This window comes from Pantherophis guttatus, chromosome 6 (assembly GCF_059756535.1).
Source record: "Pantherophis guttatus breed Tessera chromosome 6, ASM5975653v1, whole genome shotgun sequence".
In the NCBI taxonomy this organism is placed as follows: domain Eukaryota; kingdom Metazoa; phylum Chordata; class Lepidosauria; order Squamata; family Colubridae; genus Pantherophis; species Pantherophis guttatus.
This window is the reverse complement of record NC_142068.1, coordinates 60,327,354-60,346,147: the sequence shown is the minus strand read 5'-3', so window position 1 is coordinate 60,346,147 and position 18,794 is coordinate 60,327,354. Positions and strand designations below refer to the sequence as shown.

At 36.9% G+C, this 18,794-nt stretch overlaps 1 protein-coding gene across 5 annotated transcripts in view; it reads right to left on the bottom strand.

The window, feature by feature from the left end:
* Positions 1-11,972, bottom strand: part of ZRANB1 (zinc finger RANBP2-type containing 1) — a 62,659-nt gene extending 50,687 nt beyond the window's left edge. Inside the window, exons 1-2 of one of the 5 annotated variants that reach the window (XM_034436425.3) lie at positions 11,571-11,890; positions 1,942-2,071 (exon numbers count right to left, since the gene is read on the bottom strand). The gene's annotated coding sequence lies outside the window, so the exon portion shown is untranslated. Of the gene's footprint in view, positions 1-1,941; positions 2,072-11,570 lie in introns of those variants that run through there. The other 4 variants (XM_034436428.3, XM_034436426.3, XM_087871630.1 and 1 more) reach the window with 4 other exon arrangements.
* Between the last annotated feature and the right edge of the window lie 6,822 nt (positions 11,973-18,794).

The window sequence follows — 18,794 nt, the reverse complement described above, 5'->3', positions numbered from 1 at the left end:
ACATTTATCATGAAAAATAGTCACTGTTATATTGGTATTATATTGTAAATAATTTCTTTAAAACTTTATCAAATCAAGGTTCTAAATAGTAGCAATAATATATTAATTACATGATATCCTAGTATAACAGAACAATGAATGACTTTGAAGATCAATGTGCAATATTACACATTCTGAACATTCTAGAGACTGACTTTTAAAACTCTAGAATCTTAACAAGAGGAACAGAGATGTCATGAATGTTGTATGTGATAAAACATCTGGAAGCAGTAGAATAAAGCCTTTTTTGAAACTATTAACAATTTAAAATATACTTCTATAGTAGAATAATAAAAGTAAATAATCATCTTTAATGGTTTGAAAGTTGTTTATAAGTACCTAAACTTGAAAATGACAGAGAAAATAAGCCACTCATTTAAAGACTTATGTATACTGAAATTAAGAACAGATATTCTTATAGAAAACTGTTTGTAAACAAAAGCAGACTTCATACAGTTGACTTAATTTAAATGGCTCAATCACTGATGGATTATCCTCTGAGTATCTCCTTCCTCCCAGGTATTCAAACAACAAAAGCAGTGCAGCTTCTCCCCTCCTCCAGCTTACATTATTATAGCCACAGTCACACTCAGGACTTGTGAATAAATGACTCCAACAGGGCTCAAATAACATATTATGTTCTAACAGAATTGCACTGAGATATACTAACACACATCCCATTAAGCATATATGTAGTTCACTTGTTTTTGACCTAAAATGATGTGTGAACACTGCCAATTGTGAAAAAGATAATTAAATACAAAAAATGAACAAATCTGTTATTTTTTTAAAAAAAACATGATTTTCTATACACATTTAAAGAAAAGATGAGTTATATTATATATATTTATATTCAATCCAAACATGAAATTGCCGATTCAGAGAAAGCATGTGATAAAATGAATAGCCTTGAAGTATTACATTTTTTGCAAACATGGTGTAGAAGATTGTTTGCTGAATACAGTAATAGCAGTATTTATGTGATGAAAGTAAAGCATGTGTACAAATAAATTGAATTCTCGGCAAATGGCTCAACAAGTTTAAGTCAAGCATCTGTGGCATTCCCTTGTTTAATGTATTAACAGTGAAATGTACAAGGAATGCTTTCAAATGGATTTAGAACTGGATGAAAAATTATATCCAATGAGCATACATCAGCATCTCCACATCCAGTAGAAGAGAAGTGTCAAATGGAGAACTATAAAGCTCCATTATCTAATAAACTTTAGGCAGATAAAGAAAACATCAAATTTACAAGATCATACAAAAGACATAATAAATAAGTTAGAGGACAGAAATAGGATTAAGAGTGCCTTTACAAGCTGAAACAATGGGTAAAAACCAACAAGATGAACACCAACAAAGAGAAACACAAAGCTAAACTTGGATAGGAAAAATCAAGGTCATGGGAGGGGGGGAACCATATTAGGCACTGGTACTTGCAAAAAAAGATTTAGTTTTCTTGGCAGATCACAAACTGAATATCAGCTATAGAATAATGCAATTCCCAAAAAAGCAAATGCAGTCTTAAACTACATCAGAGTTACAGTCTATTCCTCCCTATTCTGAAGTAAACAGTCTACACCTAGAATACTGTATTCAGTTCTGAACAACCATTTTAAAAAGGAACAGACAAACTGGATTGTGTCCAAAGTAAGATTAAAAGGGTCCTGGAAGTAAATACTTGGGGAATGGTTGGAGATATGGATATATTTAGGCTAGAGAAGAAAAGACAGCTGTGTTCAAGTATCCAAAGGGCTGTCATGTTAGAAGAGAGGGAAGAATTCTTCAGAGTTCTTGTAGAAGAAAGAACAAGAAAATATGTAAAACTCAAAAGAGGTTGGATCTTTCAGAAAGACAACAATCAGAAAAATAGCTAAGGATTAAATATGAAATACTTACAGGAAAGAGAAATAAAGGTTTTGGAATGGCCTTTGCAGTCCCCAGACTTAAATATTATTGAAAATTTGAGGAGAGATTTCAAACATTCAATACATGCAAGACCCAAGAATGTTTCTGAGCTTGAAGAATTCTGCAAAGAAGAGTAGGAAAAAATTCCCAAAACATTATTAAAGGTTTAGAAGTTATTATAGTAACTAGTAACATAGTAACATAGTAGAAGAAACGTTGTCTAAAGGTCTGGGCTTGCCACATTCATTGTTTGCTGGTTTAACATCTTCCATATCAGTTCTGGGCACACAGGGACCCAAGGTACAGGAAGTGGAGCATGGGGAAGACCTTGCGAGGGCCAGAGCCTCCAATGCCTCCACCAACTAGAAGGCATCCCATGCTCCACTTAATGACCCACATGTTAATTTAATCTTTCATTGGGGAGAGCAGGGATGGCAAGGTTGTTAGGTAACGATTGCTGCAACATGCAACCATAATGGACAGGCTCCATTACAGTCATATTTCAAGGACTACCTGTACACTGGTTTACATTCTGTTTTATTTCTACATTGACCAACAAAACAAATGCAATATTATAAAGATAATAAATCTGTAATGTTCTCCTTTCAAAACAAGATGAAAACCAGTAGTACTGCAACCAAAATGTCTCACAAAGATGGAGAATATTTCATTAAATTAATTTTTCAATCAAAAGCAATCAACAAAGTAATTATCTGATCACTAGAAACAGCATATTCAAATTGTTGCAGACTGGTGGTTTTACTGCATGGAATGCTTCTTGAAATTTATAAAACAAATAACCTATGCATGAATATGTATCAAACTTTTCTTATTAAGCTACCAGTCAATCCTCACATTGTTTATACTTACATTGTAGTTTGAAAAGGCAAAATGGAATGTATTTAGTTTTGGCAGCCTTATATAGACCAAAATATAATCCTTTGCACATTTGTTTGAGAATAAGCCTATTAAACTCAGTACGAGATGCTTCTAAGCAAGTATGCAACTGTTCAAAAATATGTTGGATATTTAATAATGTTCTAGGGAACAGATAGACTAACTTTATAAATGGAGTTTCTTTGTTTTGGTACAAAATTTGCAAATATGTCTGTAATATATTCTACCACATATTTTAGATATGAGTGGAACAAATTCACAATCATACCAGTCTACTCTATCTGAAATATAAAATATTTAACAACAAAGAATCATCAACCAGAATCGAGACATTGGATTGATACTGATAATAAATGGAAATATTTTTATGCGAGTAAGTGAGAATTCCATGAAGTGAATCAAGATAAAAATGGTGAAAATATTAAGGGAAATAGCATATTTTAGTATAAGGAGGGACAAGGGGGAAGCACTAGTCATTTTTTTAAATAAAGACAGTACATTTACAGATTATTTAAAATATATTTATCATCAGTATCAAAAGTATAAATATTTGAAAGTATATAATGGAAGTTGTAACACCTTTCCTCCTCATAGTAAACCACTACTTAAATTAGACTATGACTTCAAAAATACTCTATAATGTAATAAGAACCTGAAACTAAAAAAGTGCAAAACTGTGAGCACAGAAACATTTCCATCTGTCTGAGACTTCTTCAAATAAAACCAATTTTAAAATTAATAATTATTGCTTAACCATGCACCAATGCAAAGCTCTCTATGAAACTTATCTTAAAATACAATTCTCTCCTATTAGATTAATTATAGTCATATTAAACAGTACCTCAGTATATTATCCTACTTTTCATGTTAAAACTGAAAGATAAAACTAGTGATACAATATTTTTAACTTTTCCATCACTGCAATTTTCATGTAAATTAAAACCACTGCTGAGAAAATAGGTTTCAGGTCTTTTCCACTTAAATCTGTTCCATTTCTTTGTTCTATCAATTTCTAACTTTAATCTTCTGCTTTCCTAAGTAGTACTGTTTATTTTTGCTTCTCTGCCTTCCAAGAGATTTGTGACTTCCGAAACACATTGGCAACATAGATGACTTACTTTGTGATTATTTTTTTTTCCCAGAGGGATCAATCTCCATTACTGCTTTTGTCCCATGAAGCCTTTGCATTATATCAAATAGTAATCTAGTTTTAACAAACTTATTTATCTACTTCTAAATTTACTAAACAGCATAAAAATCTCCTCAAATAAAATTAAACGAAATACAGATCACATGTTAAGCCTTTCAAAGAAGTCTTTTAAAAGCCATTTCTCTGTATAATTCAAAAGGTTATACACATACTGTCCTTGACATTACTATTTTATGATTTGCTGAACATAGCAACTGGTTCTTATGTATTTTATGACTATGTTGCATTTTTAACTCACTCAGGGCTAAAACTTATGTTAATTTTGTCGAAGTCCACCAACAATTATGTAAACAAATGTAAGCCTATGCTACTAATGATATGTTAATACAATGCACTATTTTACTTTTCATTTGATATGCTAAAATGTCCCATCCAGTACTTGGTTGTTTTTTGGGATTTCATGAGAGCGTATTTATAATTTATTATGGATTGACTTTTTTTTAATGAATGTTTTTAAATGGGTATTGTTGTATGTTTATAGGATGTTTTCATTATTTATTTGTAACCCGCCTTTATTATTTTTAGAAATAACTCAAGGCAGTAAACGCATCCAACACACCTTCCTCCTCCTATTTTCCCCACAACCACCACCCTGTGAAGTCTCTGTATTGAGATGGGGGTTGTATTTCTGGAACCTTTTAAATTATGTACTTCATATTGTTACAGTATGTAGGTAAGATGCATTTGTGGGATCCAAGCAACTAACTGTATATTTGCAGTTAGTGCTAGTGGGATGTAGAAATATAGGTGACCCATCAGATGCGGCAGAAAGGATATGTTGCAGCTCCCCTCTATGAGAGAATGTCATCCAATCATTGTGTTTTAATTCCATTGGCATCCTTCAGTCTCGAAAGACTATGGTATCGTGCTCTGGAAAGAGGTCCTAAAACAGCATCTTGTGTGACTAAAAAGGCCAATTCGAGAGTGGCAATCCCTTCCACACTGAGGGCAGATACTTATGGACAGTTTTAGCAAGGCCTGCCAAGACTTTGGACTAACAATCAGCCTGAAAAAAACACAAGTCATGGGTCAGGACGTGGATTCACCTCCCTGTATTACAATCTCTGCACAAGAACTGGAAGTCATCCATGACTTTGTGTATCTCAGTTCAACTATCTCTGACACTCTTTCTTTAGATACTGAGCTGAATAAATGTATTGGTAAAGTGACCACCACATTTTGCAGACTTACAAAGAGAGTATGGCTTAATAAGAAGCTGACGGAACATACAAAGATCCAGGTCTATAGAGCCTGCGTCCTGAGCACTCTCTTGTACTGCACTGAGTCTTGGACCCTTTTACACATGGCAGCAGAGAAAGTTGAACACCTTTCATATGCGCTGTCTCCGACGTATTCTTGGCATCACCTGGCAGGACAAAGTTCCAAATAGCGCAGTCTTGGAACGTGCTGGAATTTCTAGCATGTATACACTATTGAAACAGCGACGTCTACGCTGGCTTGGGCATGTCGTGAGAATGGCTGATGGTCGGATTCTGAAAGATTCTCCTGTATGGAGAATTAGTGCAGGGAAAGCGCCTCAGAGGGAGACCACAGCTGCGATATAAGGATATCTGCAAGAGGGACCTAAAGGCCCTGGGAATGGACATTAACAACTGGGAAACCTTGACCTCTGATCGTTCAGCTGGAGGCTAAAGACGCAGCATGGCCTTCTCCAATTCGAAGAGACACTTGTTCAGCAGGCTGAGGCAAAGAGGCAATCCTGGAACCAGCGAAATCTGGGGGCTGGGCAGGGGACAGATGGATCTGCCCTCCGTGTTTTAATTATTGTTTCATTTATTTTGGTTGGTTTCATGCTGCCTTCTGGATTTTTAACTTTGTAAGTCATCCAGAGTCACAGTAACGGACAGAGCTATTAAATAAATAAAGTAACATTCTATACTTTACAGCTAAAGTCAAAAAGGTGTCTAGTGATTAAGGCACCAGGTTAGAAAGCAGGAGACTATGATCTCAAGTCTCGCCTTAGCCATAAAAGCCAGCTGAGTGACTCTGGGCCACTCATTCTTTCTCAGCACAACCAGGGTGGATTTGATTTAAATCGAGTTGATTTAAATCACAATTTAAATCATGATTTAAATCACTAGTAAAAAGGCTTGATTTAAATCAACTCGATTTAAATCATAATTTTTAAAGAGCAACTGTCATCTCTGCTACTCCTTTGACCCACTGTTGACTCACCGATAGTCCCAGTGTTGCAGAATATACAGCCTCATGCTACATAACTAAGCTCCATTACATGCTGAATAAACTAAATTATTTATGTATCTTAAATAGAAAACTATCTTACGATAGATTTTTACCCCAAAAGTTTTTTATTAAAATAAATTCGATAAAAATAAAAAAAATCTGATTTAAATTAAAAAATTCTGATTTTTTTGATTTTTTTAAAAAAATCATTGATTTTTATCCACCCTGAGCACAACCAATCTCACAGGTTTGTTGTCCAGAAAATAGTGGAGGAAGGAGTTATTACATATGTTTATCACCTTGAGATAGATATAAAAATAATAAAGATGGGATATAATAGTCAGGTTGGGAAGCACCCAGCCTGGTACGGAGAAGACCTCAAGCATGAAGTTATCCTAGAGTCACTGTGCAACTGCAAAAAAGTTAGAACTAACTCCCTGTGCCCCCACAAGTTCCTTGGAGCCTTATCTATTTGTTCCCAAGGGTAGGCTGCTAGACTGGGGGATTCCTGCATTATGGTTAGAATATAATAAAGTAGTTAGCTTGAACTACTCATATATGGATCTGATTGTTCATGCCTGATAAAGCTTGGGAAAACACTGATTTGGTAGTCATGCACTCTGGGGAAAACATGTTTGAATTAAGGCCACTAGCATATCTATACCTCCTACAACTTGTCACACCCAATGATAGTTAAATTCCTTCAGGAGTTAAAGAACTTAACTCAACCACATAGCTTAGCTACATTTATCTCAGGAGGGGAAAATACTTCTACAAGAAGACACTGATAGGTGCATTAAGTAACCCGTAATATTTTTAATGGGCAAATGAAATGCAGGAAAAAAAATAATCTTCACACCTTGACAAACAAAAACTGCATATGTTAATGACAATTCTTTAGGTTTCCATTACAGCTATGTGTACTAATCAAGATGGCACCATATTTAATGCAAAAATCAATTTATGAGAACTTTTTATCATTATACTCTTTTCTAGGTTCTGCCACAGAGCAAACAGCATTTGGAATGCAGTCAAACTTCTCAAAATGTGACCATTTGATAGAAGTTAGTATAATTGCTACTCAGAAAAATCCCAAATCCCACGGGCATACTTAATGATGGTATATCTCTGAGGACTAGGGTAATTTGGAATAATTCTTCTCATTAAACAGTTATAGCAAATACATACATCAGGATTAACACATACCAATATAGTCATTTCTTTCTACCATGAATGGCAAACCAGAATTATCACTTCCTTCCTTTTCATAAACAAGGACATGAATAAGTGCTAACTTAACATGAATAACACAGTCTTCACCACTACTATTCTGAACTTGTATTGTGGTACTTTAAACTTTAGAATAAAAATACTGAACTTAAGACATGAACTTAATTAACACACATTCATTAGTTGCAACAGTATCTGTCACTAGGCACATATGGTTGAACACAAACATTAAGTCTACTGAAGCTACAATGTACAGGTAACCCGTGTTTAGTGATCATTCAAAGTTACAATGTTCAAAGGAACTAAAAAAAAGTGATTTATGACTGTTTTTCATACTTATAACCACTGCAGCATCCTCAAGGTCATGTGTTCAAAATTAAGAGGCTTGGCAACTGAGTCATATTTATGATGGTTACAGTGCCCCAGGTCATGTAATCAGCTTTTGTGACCTTTTGACAAGCAAAGTCAATGGAGAAGCCAGATTCATTTAACAACCAAGTTACTGACTTAACAACTACATTGATTCACTTAACAACTGTGGCAAGAAAGATCGTAAAACTCACTTAACTATCTTGCTTAGCAGCAGAGCTGTTGAGCTGTTATGGTCGTAAGTCAAGGACTACCTGTATTAGGCTTTAGGTTTCTCAAAGCAAAGCTTTTGGGATAGTTTTAGTTCAATCAGAAAAATATATTGGAAATGGATGCTTTTATTATTGTATCACTTAAAATAGGTTTTAAGTATTGCAGTGTGAACCTATCATCCCAATGTTATTTGTTCTGTGCCAATTGCCCATACCTCTCAAAACTCAATTTAGGTGCTCATTCCCATTTCTAAAACCTTAAAGAGCAATTAACCAAAGTGCAGGGCTGATTTGTTTCTGGCCTCAACAATGCCAAAGCTCTGCTTATAGAGGCATGCACAGTCCAAACATTAAATATTTCAGATGTCAAGATCTGGTTCTCTAAGGAGTTCTTTGGAATGAATTACAAGCTGCCCATTATGATTACTTTTCTTTTTCTTTCTTTGGTGGAGATTGCTTTTCCTTGCCATTTGTTAGTGAAAAATACTGTATGGTTATTTTTCCTTTTAAGCTATTCTTTTATTATGAGCCACGATGGCAATGGTTAGAGTGCAGTACTGCAGACTACTTCTGCTGCCTGCCAGCTGCCTGCAATTTGGCAGTTCAAATCTCACCAGTCTCAAGGTTGACTCAGCCTTCCATCCTTTGGAGGTCGGTAAAATGAGGACCCAAATTGTTGGGGACAATATGCTGATTCTGTAAACCACTTAGAAAGGGCTATAAAGCACTATAAAGCAGTATATAAGTCTAAGTGCTATTGCCATTATTTATATAACATTATTGTTTTTATTTGCATTTCATACCGTGTTTCCTTGAAAATAAGACACTGTCTTATATTTTTTTGAACCCTGAAATAAGCACTTGGCCTTATTGCCATGCGCTCAAAAGCCTGATTGGGCTTATTATCAGGGGATCTTATTTTGATAGAAACAGGGTATTATATTATAGCCCATTCTGATTTCTCTTTGGATGAGTAGCTTTGCTCCTATAAAAATTATTTCCAATGAATTTTAGGGCAAAAAATAAATAGCAAATAAAAATAATTTTAAAAGTTTGGTTCTGGTACAATAAATTATGATGTTTACTTATTACTTTGTGATTTCAATGTACTAGGATTCCACAACATCTTATTACAGGTATCAGGAACCTTCCCAGCTGATGGATACTACTGCATAATTTCATTGAATTTGACAGGTTCCTAAATAATTTGAATAATGAAAATATAAAATAAATTAAAAGGCTATAAATGTCAAGATCTTATGATATTTCACATAGAAATACAAATATCCTGGGAAACTGGTATTTTCAGTAAATCAGTGGATGTCATCTATTGTCATTGTGAGCATCTCAGAATCAGTGGGTATCAAAATGCAAACTCCCAATTAAATAGAAGTTCATAAGCAGAGTCATCTGCAAAACAAAAATTAAAAAAGAAACTCCCTGAATAGATTAAAACAGAAAGTTTTATAATTGTAAGAAATAAAATATTTTAAATGGTAAAACTATAATTGAATAATTGCTATTATTTAATGGCACTAAATTATGCTCACTTGTATCCTTCCACGAATATAAGAGATAAATATTGCCTCCAGAATCACAGAATGTATGAAGTAAGAAGCATGCATCAGTTATGTCATCTCCCATGAGTTTGAGGAGAGGTATCTCTTAAATTATAAGAACATTCATACAACTACAGAACCCTACAATTGTATCCAAACTACATTTTGGTCATTCTGCTTATCCAAACTTCTGTACTGATGGCTAAGACAAAGAGATTGCCTTATATAACAAGTTTTAGATAACATGCTGAGATTGCTATTAAAATGCCAGAAAATATATAAGAGTAAAAAAGAAAATACACAAAATAACATACATTCTCAAACAAACAAAACCAGCATGGGAAACATGTAAACTTCGGAAAGTGTTATCTGTAGTAGTCCAGGCATTCCCTAAAGTGACTTGGATGACCTCTAAAAAAAAACCCTTTGTTGCAATATTAGAAGAACCTTAGTGGGTTTTTTTTAAGCTTGAACTTATTAGTACAAATTCTCATACCGGCCTGATGCGGTTTGTAAACATGAACAAATCAAAGATCTATCCTATTTTTTTTATATAATAAAAAAAAAAACTCCTTGACTGCACAAAGTAATCTCAATGTCACTTTTAAGCAATGATAAAGATTGTAACCTCTGTACCTTACAAATCCAGCGTTTATAGCAAGCTGTTTTGCAATATATATAGACAGGCACGGGTTATAGCTATTTGAATAACGACAGAGGAGGGGGGGGGGAACAGCAGAGGTATGACCTCACTGTAGTAAGAAGTAGATACTGCAGCACTGAAGGTAGATAACTAAGAATTAGAAAGACACCTGTCTTCCCCTGCGTTTGGAAAAATGCTATTTATATTAAAGCTTGGACACCACAAAGGGCCCCAGGGTATTTCACAAGCAGCATTAATCCAAGCATTGTGGTACTAAATTCCCTCTTTAAATAACAGAAGCGACGCTACCAAGGCAGAGAGCGCACTGTCCATCAGAAAACACACACACACACACACACACAACACACACGGGGAGGTAAACAAAACAAGAGTTACACTATCCAGTGGCTTCCCAAAAGCCTCAGAGGCAAAGAGTTGTGTGACTCAGGACACATGATCGGGAAACATATAATATTTAAAGCCAACTCTGTCGCTAGCAACCACCAAAGGGTGGAATGCCTAGTAAACAACCGAGTTGCAACAGAATCCATCCCTCCCCAGCAGGTGCCGGGAGATCCCGGAAAGCGGGGGGGGGAGCGGGGGCACCCACGACTAAGCGATCCCGACCTCGCTCTTTTTTTTTCTTCCCTCAGAGGGACCTCAAGTCAAATCCACACCGTAGTAGGAAGTTTTAGAAACATCCCACGGCTCTCGCTCTCGCTCTCCTCGGCGCCCTTCGAAAGCTTGACGGGCGAGCAAATAAAATACGGCGCCGAGACAGGACCCGAAAGAAATTATTTTCGGACGAGCTTTAAACAAAACGTAATCTTTTTTGGGGGGGGGTTGTTGTTTGAGGGGGGGTATGATAAAGACCCCCCCTCCCTCCCTCCCTCCCTGAGCAAGAAGGCCTTGGGACTTCTTCCCACTTCGGCAAGCCCAAGAGCGGACGAGCCTGTCAACGCGGGGAGGGGAGATACGAGAGAAAGGCCCGGGACTCAGGTAGGATCCAGGAAGAGAAGGAAACGAGAAGGAGCTGATCTGGCTCCCTCAAGGACCACCGGACCTTTCGCCTCCTCCGCTCCTCTCCTCCTTCCAAGGAGAAACTCCATATAGCCTTGGTCCAAAAACTGCCTTACGTTCAAACCTGGACCGAGGGGCGGGGGGGGGGTGATTTAAAAGAAGGGTTCATCCCGAGACGATTTTTTTCCCAAGTTCCGAAAGGCTGGTAAAAAGCATTATTATATCCCTCCCCATCGCAGAGCGCCCGAGGAAAGGGAAGGGAGGCTTTTCCGTACCTTGCAAGGCTGTTCCTGGATCCCGCGAACCGTCTCCTCAGCAGCTGGCGCCTATCCCCCTCATCCACATCCCACCCACCCATGCACTGCGCCGTACCGCAAGCTGCGGCTAGCTGCGGCCTCCTTGCTTTCTCCCCACCCCCCCTCCCCCGGCTCAGGACATGGTTTCTTCCTGGAGTGGCTCGAAGGACGTAATCAGTCGAAGGACGCTACCACCCAAACGGGAGGGGGGGTCAAAAGGACGAGCGAAGGCGATCCCGCCGCCCTGTAATCTATCCCCGCTCGCCTAATGGCGGCGGCTGGAGTGGCCCAAAGCAAAATAAACCCCCATACGGCAAAGTGACTGGAGCTCGCACGTCAGTCCGCCCGGCCTGCAGCCCTGCCGCGCTCTCATTCGCCAAGGAAGCACTGCCAGGCAGCCAATGGAAGAGCGTCTCATTGAAAACGAACAGCTGATGTCATGTCGTTCCAATTTGGCGGGGCGGGGGGGGGGCGCTAATTGTGAGGATGCTCGAGAACTCTAGCCTTGCTCTCTTCTCCGGGCTTTTAAAAAGCGGGGACAGGGGAGACACACACCCGCACGCCTTTTCTACCCCTCTTTCTTGGGGCTCCAGAGCCCTGGCCGGACAACCTTCGGGGCTGGCAAGCAGCTTTTTCTACCGTTGCCTTTTCGGGTTTTGCTCCCTGAAATAGAGAGAATCGCCTCCCACCCCTCTTCATGAACTGGTAGCTGCAGCGCTTATCAATTCAGAGCTCTCCTTCCCTCCAGCCTTCTCCTTCCTGTTGCGGTCCTGACAGGTGCTTCTCATACTCTGATCCCTCCGCTTAATATTGTGTGTACAGAAGAGAGTGAGATTCACAATTCCACATAGAATAGAATAGAATAGAATAGAATAGAATAGAATAGAATAGAATAGAATAGAATAGAATAGAATAGAATAGAATAGAATAGAATAGAATAGGAATGCACTGCGCCGTACCCAATAGAATAGAATAGCTTTATTGTCACTTTGAATGTACACTAATTGGCATACATTAAAGTGAAATTTTGTTGCATACAGTGCTCAAAGGGTTATATTATTATGTTATAATTCTGTTCTGTTATATTATGCATAATATAACAGAAATAAATAAAAGATATAAATACAGAATTATGCACATACCCACATATATGTTACAGAGAAACAACAATCTAGTTCAGATGTATACCTGTACATGGTGAGAGAAACGAATCTTGTGAGTTTACCAGACAGATGGTATAGGGAACAAAGCTACTACAGAACTGAACAACCTGTCTTGCAGAAAGCCCAATTTCTGGGCTTTGGGCTGGCGGTTAAGGTATCAGACCAATAACTGAGAGACTGCGTTCTAATCCCGCCATGGATGCCAACTGAGTGACAATAGGCCTGTCCTCCTCTTTCAACCCTAAGAAGCAATGGCAAACCACTGCCAAAAACTTGCCAAGAAAGCTGCAGGGATTTCTCCAGGCAATTACCAGGAGTCGACACTAACTTGAAGGCCTATAGAGGTAATCTTTGAATTTAACAACAGTTAATTTAGTGATCGAAGTTACCACGGCACTGAAAATAGTGACTTACGACCATTTTTCACACTGATGACTATTGCAGAATCCCAGTGGTCATGTGATTTACATTCAGATGCTTGACAACTAACTCATTTATGACTGTTGCAGAGTTCAGGGGTCATATTGCAACCTTCTGACAAGCAAAGTCAATGGAGAACCCAGATTCACTTAACAGCCCTGTTACTGATTTAACACCTGCAGTGATTCACTTAACAAAGGTGGCAAGAAAAGTCGTAAAATGGGACAAATTCAGTTAACAAATTTTTCACTTAACAATATAAATTTTGGGCTCAATTGTGATCGTAAGTTGAGGACTATCTGTACATAAAATTACCAAATATTTCTTATTGACAGTTATTAAGATTGCCCAAAGAGTTAAAAATTCCAGTCCCAAATAGGATGCTTCTGGCTTTATGACCAAATCCTGTAAGGACAATGGAATATGGGCAGCTAAACAATGGAAAAGGGATGGAGCGGAGGCTAGTGGTGCCCTAGATAAACTAAGACAGGGCAGCTTTCGCAATGAAGTGCAAAGCAAGATGCCTTTTTTGTCTTTCTCTTCCCCCTTGAACTTTGGATGGTTATTCTGAAACGGTATAATAGGTAAGTAAGGTAATGCCTATTTCCATTTCCCAGCTATGTCTGCCAAGGTCACAGTCAAACAGCATAAATCAGGCTAGTCTGTTACCATTATAAAGGACAGGTGGAAACTTTCCCCACTCAAGGGATTCTTTTGGCTCATTGCATCAAACCAAGGGGAGGAAAACAAACAAGAATTTTAACTTTGGTTTCCTATAAATTGAGCCTCCATTTGACGCATAGTAATCACTGGAATTATTTTGTCATTTTTAATTCCTTTTGCAATTAAACTTACTTATCAGAGACCTGTATCCGTGAATTCCTGCCTAAACTTGTCTCCAGATCTAGAGGTTGTTAAGAGAAGCCTGACAAAACACATGCCAGTTACAATTGAACTATGGCTCCCTAATAGTCTATATTTTTTGCTAATTGAAATATTAATATAAAATGTTAGTGCTATTGTAAACAGTATTCCAGTGCATTATAAGGTAAATTATTTTGATCCATTTAAATGAAGAAATAGGCAGAATATATTACAGATGAGCATTTGAATCCTTTACACTGTTGTAATCTTCTTGCTGCTACAATATATCCAGCAAGTAGTCTTTATGAGAAGAAAGCAAACAGTTATGTTGACTGGTTGCTAGAATCTCATGGTCACCAACCACAGCCAGAATCAAAATAATAGTGTAGGGATGACTTGTGTATACTAGGGTGATATAGAAATGTAGATTTTAAATTAGTACAGTATCTGTTAGGGATTCTAATTTACATGTAAATGTTGCTATTGATGAATTGGATAAACTTGCTGATATATTTACTATAAGGATTTATTTATTTATTTATTTATTTATTTATTTATTTATTTATTTATTAATTAAAGTTATATCCCGCCCTTCCCCCCGAAGGGACTCAGGGCGGTGAACAGCCGAGAATTAAAATAACATACAATATAAAAGTTAAAATAATTAAAAATAAATTAAATTAAACGGCCACCCCAATTTAAAACCCCTAGCAATACAATTAAAAAATACCCCTAAAACCTATTCAGGCCAGGCTGGCTTGCTGAAATAAAATCGTCTTCAGGGCCTTATGGAAAGTGCAGAGATCCAGAATCAGCCGTATTCCGGGAGGTAGCTCGTTCCAGAGGGCGGGTGCTCCCCTCTGGGATAATTACTGTATCCCAGAAGATCATACTTTTCCAAAAATGCTCTCCTTCCACTACTTTCATGAAGCTGATCCATCTTTATTCTTTTCCTATAATGCTGAGATGAGGAACTTCCAACCGACAAACAAAATTTCATTGGACAGTCTTTCAAAGTCTCTGAACATGGGTCCATTCTGCTTTTGTGTTCTGTAAGGGTCTGCCCTTGGGTTGTTGTTTTTTTTAATATCCTCCCTTATAGATACATTATAATTTAAGTGTACACTTTGATTCTTCCTCTGCTTTGTGTTTGCATGTATTGTGAAGGTAACATGCAGTTACCTAGGAAACAACTGCTAAAAATCTAATATTTCTATCTCAAATTGACTTTTCTAAAATAGTCCCTCAAGTTCAGATCTTAATTGTCTGAATAGTTAATTTTATCTCATTATATCTCAGTTTATTATTCTGTTCATTCATTCCATTATTCATAGCTAAAATTTAGTTTCCTTTTTCTAATAATCCCATGTGTCCAAAATTTCAATATCAGTCTTATCTCTGAAGCAACTTCATTTACTTGCTACTTATTATGCAAATACAAGATGGGCACTTAAGCACCCCTATAAGACTACCCATCAACAAAGCATTTCTTTGGTTACAATATCCATACTTTCAAACCCCACTAAAAAAGGCACATTGGGCACACACAAAATTACTTTTGCTTATCAATCTGAAAAAGAAAATGACAAAGTGTTACATAGATCAAAGGAATCCATCCCATCTATAATTTCCTTTTCCATACTTTGGGCAGTAAGTCAGTCTGTGATTACAATCAGCACCAGACTCTAAAATAGCTACTCATTTGCAGCCAGATTGCCCATTCACACAAGGTATCTGCAATAAATCACAATCACAATTCTGACCCTGTGTTTTGCCAGGCATTGCTATTTCAAGACCCACTAATGCAACATCATTCAGAATATATATGAAGGATTCATTCTTCACATGTTGGCTACCATCTGCCAAAAATGAATTTCCATATGCTAAATAAAAGAAACATCAATTTTGATTGAGAAAAATAATTTCTTTTAAAAGTTCAATAATATCAGACCTGACTCAAATCATTGTTTTATTCCATTATGCATGTTAATCCATGATGCTAAATTGTTTGTATAATAAATTCTTGTTTTATTTCACCTTTATACTAATTGTCCTGTGCTGTATTTTTGAATTTCAGTGTTATTTTATTTTTTTCTCAGTTATTCAATATGAGCAATTGTACATGGGGAGGGAATAATTTTATGTACCCGAAAAACTGGAAACTACTACAATATATGAAATAAATCCTACAGATTTAAATCTTTTTCTCTTGATTATTTTTCATTCTTTGCTTTTCTGTACTTTTCCATTCTTTCCAGTTTAGCTTGTTAGAACTTTGCTTTTTATCTTCTCTTTCTCTCATCTTTGACCTTTTCACGTTCTAGACACTGTTGAATGTGTTTCTTTTAATGTGATCATCATCTCTCTTAATACTTGAATACTTTATTTTCTAAATAAAGCTCTAGGAGGGGAAAACTTTTTCACTTGATTTTCCTGTTTGGACTTCCATTTGTTTAGAGGGTTGGTAATTCTTTTATACTTCAACAAAATTTGTAGTTATGTTACAGGATGGAATTAAAGAGAGGTTTCAACTTCTAAATGCAAGTTATATTAAACTGAATGGAAGCATCTGTTATTACACAACATAATTGTATTTAAAGTGTTTATAAAGCAGTGCTCTGTCTTTACATTCACAGGAAATGGTGATTTGAGTGGCCTAGACCAGGAACAAACACAATAAGGAGGGTGCACATTAGTAAGGATGTGGGAAAAATTCTTGCTAATTTAAATGCTTTCATGTCCCCGGATTCAATTAAAAATCTTTAGAATATTGAAGGAAGTTGCTGAAGAGCTGTCAGGATGTCTGAATTATCTTTGAGAGATCCTGAAGAAGGAACCTGAGGACTGGGAAAAAGAAAATGTGATTCCCCCACTTCAAAAAAAGAAGAGTATACCAGTAATAATTGATATGTAACCCTAATATCAATACCTGAAAAGATGTTGCAGTAGATAATGAATAAGCCATTTGTAACCACCTTGAAGATAACAATATGATTGCTAGTTTTTTTTTAAATAGGCCACATGAGAAAAACCTTGTCTCTTTTTACAGAGAGCTATTTTAATGGACAAGGGTAAAGTTATGGATATAATCTACATTGATTCTAGCAGAGATTTGACAAGGTTCACATGATATTCTTGTTGGCAAAATATTAACATGGTTAGGTGGCACTATGGTAAGGTGGATCCATAATTGACTGCATTGAAAAAGGGAGTACTGATGGCGCTACTTGAGTCAGAGAGCCCTAATCAGTGGGATCCTGGTCGTTTACAACCATTAACATGAGTCAGGTGTAAGAGATAGCTACATCTGAAACAACATTGTATCAAAGTCATTATTCCATCTTTTCTGCACTTATAACATCATCACTAGTAATGTGTATGTGTATGTTTTGAGCGCTACATCTTCAGAAGGGTATTAACAGATCAGATTCAGAGGAGAACAACAAAGATCATTCAGGATTTGAGAACATGCCCTATGAAGACAAGTTAAAGAGACTAGGGATGCTCACTATGGAGAAGTTAGATTCAGTATGGAGAATTGAAAACTAAGGGGAGTCCTTATGTTCAGCTGCATAAAAGGGTGCTGTAAAACAATTAGGAACTCTTTGCTATTGCCACAGAAACCAGGACCAGAAATAATAACTAAGTATAAGACGCTTGGATAGCTACTCAAAAATAGCTTAATTGTTTCATTGAACATCACAAAAATTAGACGAAATGATCTTTGTGGTTCATCCCAGTTTTATGATCCTATAACCCAGGGTAAGATTTACTTTAACTCTGCTCTATAGAATCTGGTGGCCTCCAATTGTGCCAGATATGAGAATATTAAACTAAAGATTAGGACATTTCCAATCCTGCAACTCAGGATTGGATCTGGTTACTACAGTTCAATAATTATCTCTACTTCTTGATGTTAGGCACTTCTAATGAAGAAGATTCCCAATTTCAGAAGATGCTTAATATTTCTTGACTTAAGGAAATATTAAGGAGCTGTGGTGGCACAGTGATTAGAATGCAGTATTGCAGGCTAGCTCACTGCTCACTGCCAGGAGTTCAATCCTGACTGGCTCAAGGTTGACTCAGCCTTCCATCCATCCGAGATCAGTAAAATTAGTATCCAAATGGTTGGGGGCAATATGCTGACTCTATAAGTCAGTTAGAGAGGGCTGTAAAGCAGTGTGAAGTGGTATATAAGTCTAAGTGCTATTGCTATTAAAATTAGGAAATGGGCAGTGCAATCTTGCTCACCTTGTTAGTGGCGAAAAAGGCAGATTAACTGGTTTATCCAACATTCTCCTGAACTCTTGCCAGCAAAGCAGAAGTCAGGGTGGAATGTTGTTTGCAGCTCTATTTTCTCTTTTCAGACAGCTTTTGTTTTCTAACCACTTCCCCACAAAACCAGTGGGAGCCTATTACCATCACTGGCACCAAATCTATTGTTGATTACACTTTGATTTGGGATTATGCCAGGTGAAAAATTTTCAGTCCAATAGCTCCACAGTGTTCTTTCTAGCATATTCCCTTTTTGATCCTTTTCAGAAGAAGATAGTGTACACACTTGTCAGAAATGTCTCCTCTAAAGTCAGTCATCTTGTCTGGACCCTAAAAAAGAGAATTATAGTACCTATAACACTTTCTCATGGACCATAACAATTGCAGCCCAAATATAGTAAATTTACTGTGTAGATTTATTTTAATTTCAATTTCTATGCATTTAATTTATGGTTTTATAGCATGACCTTTTTATAGCCTT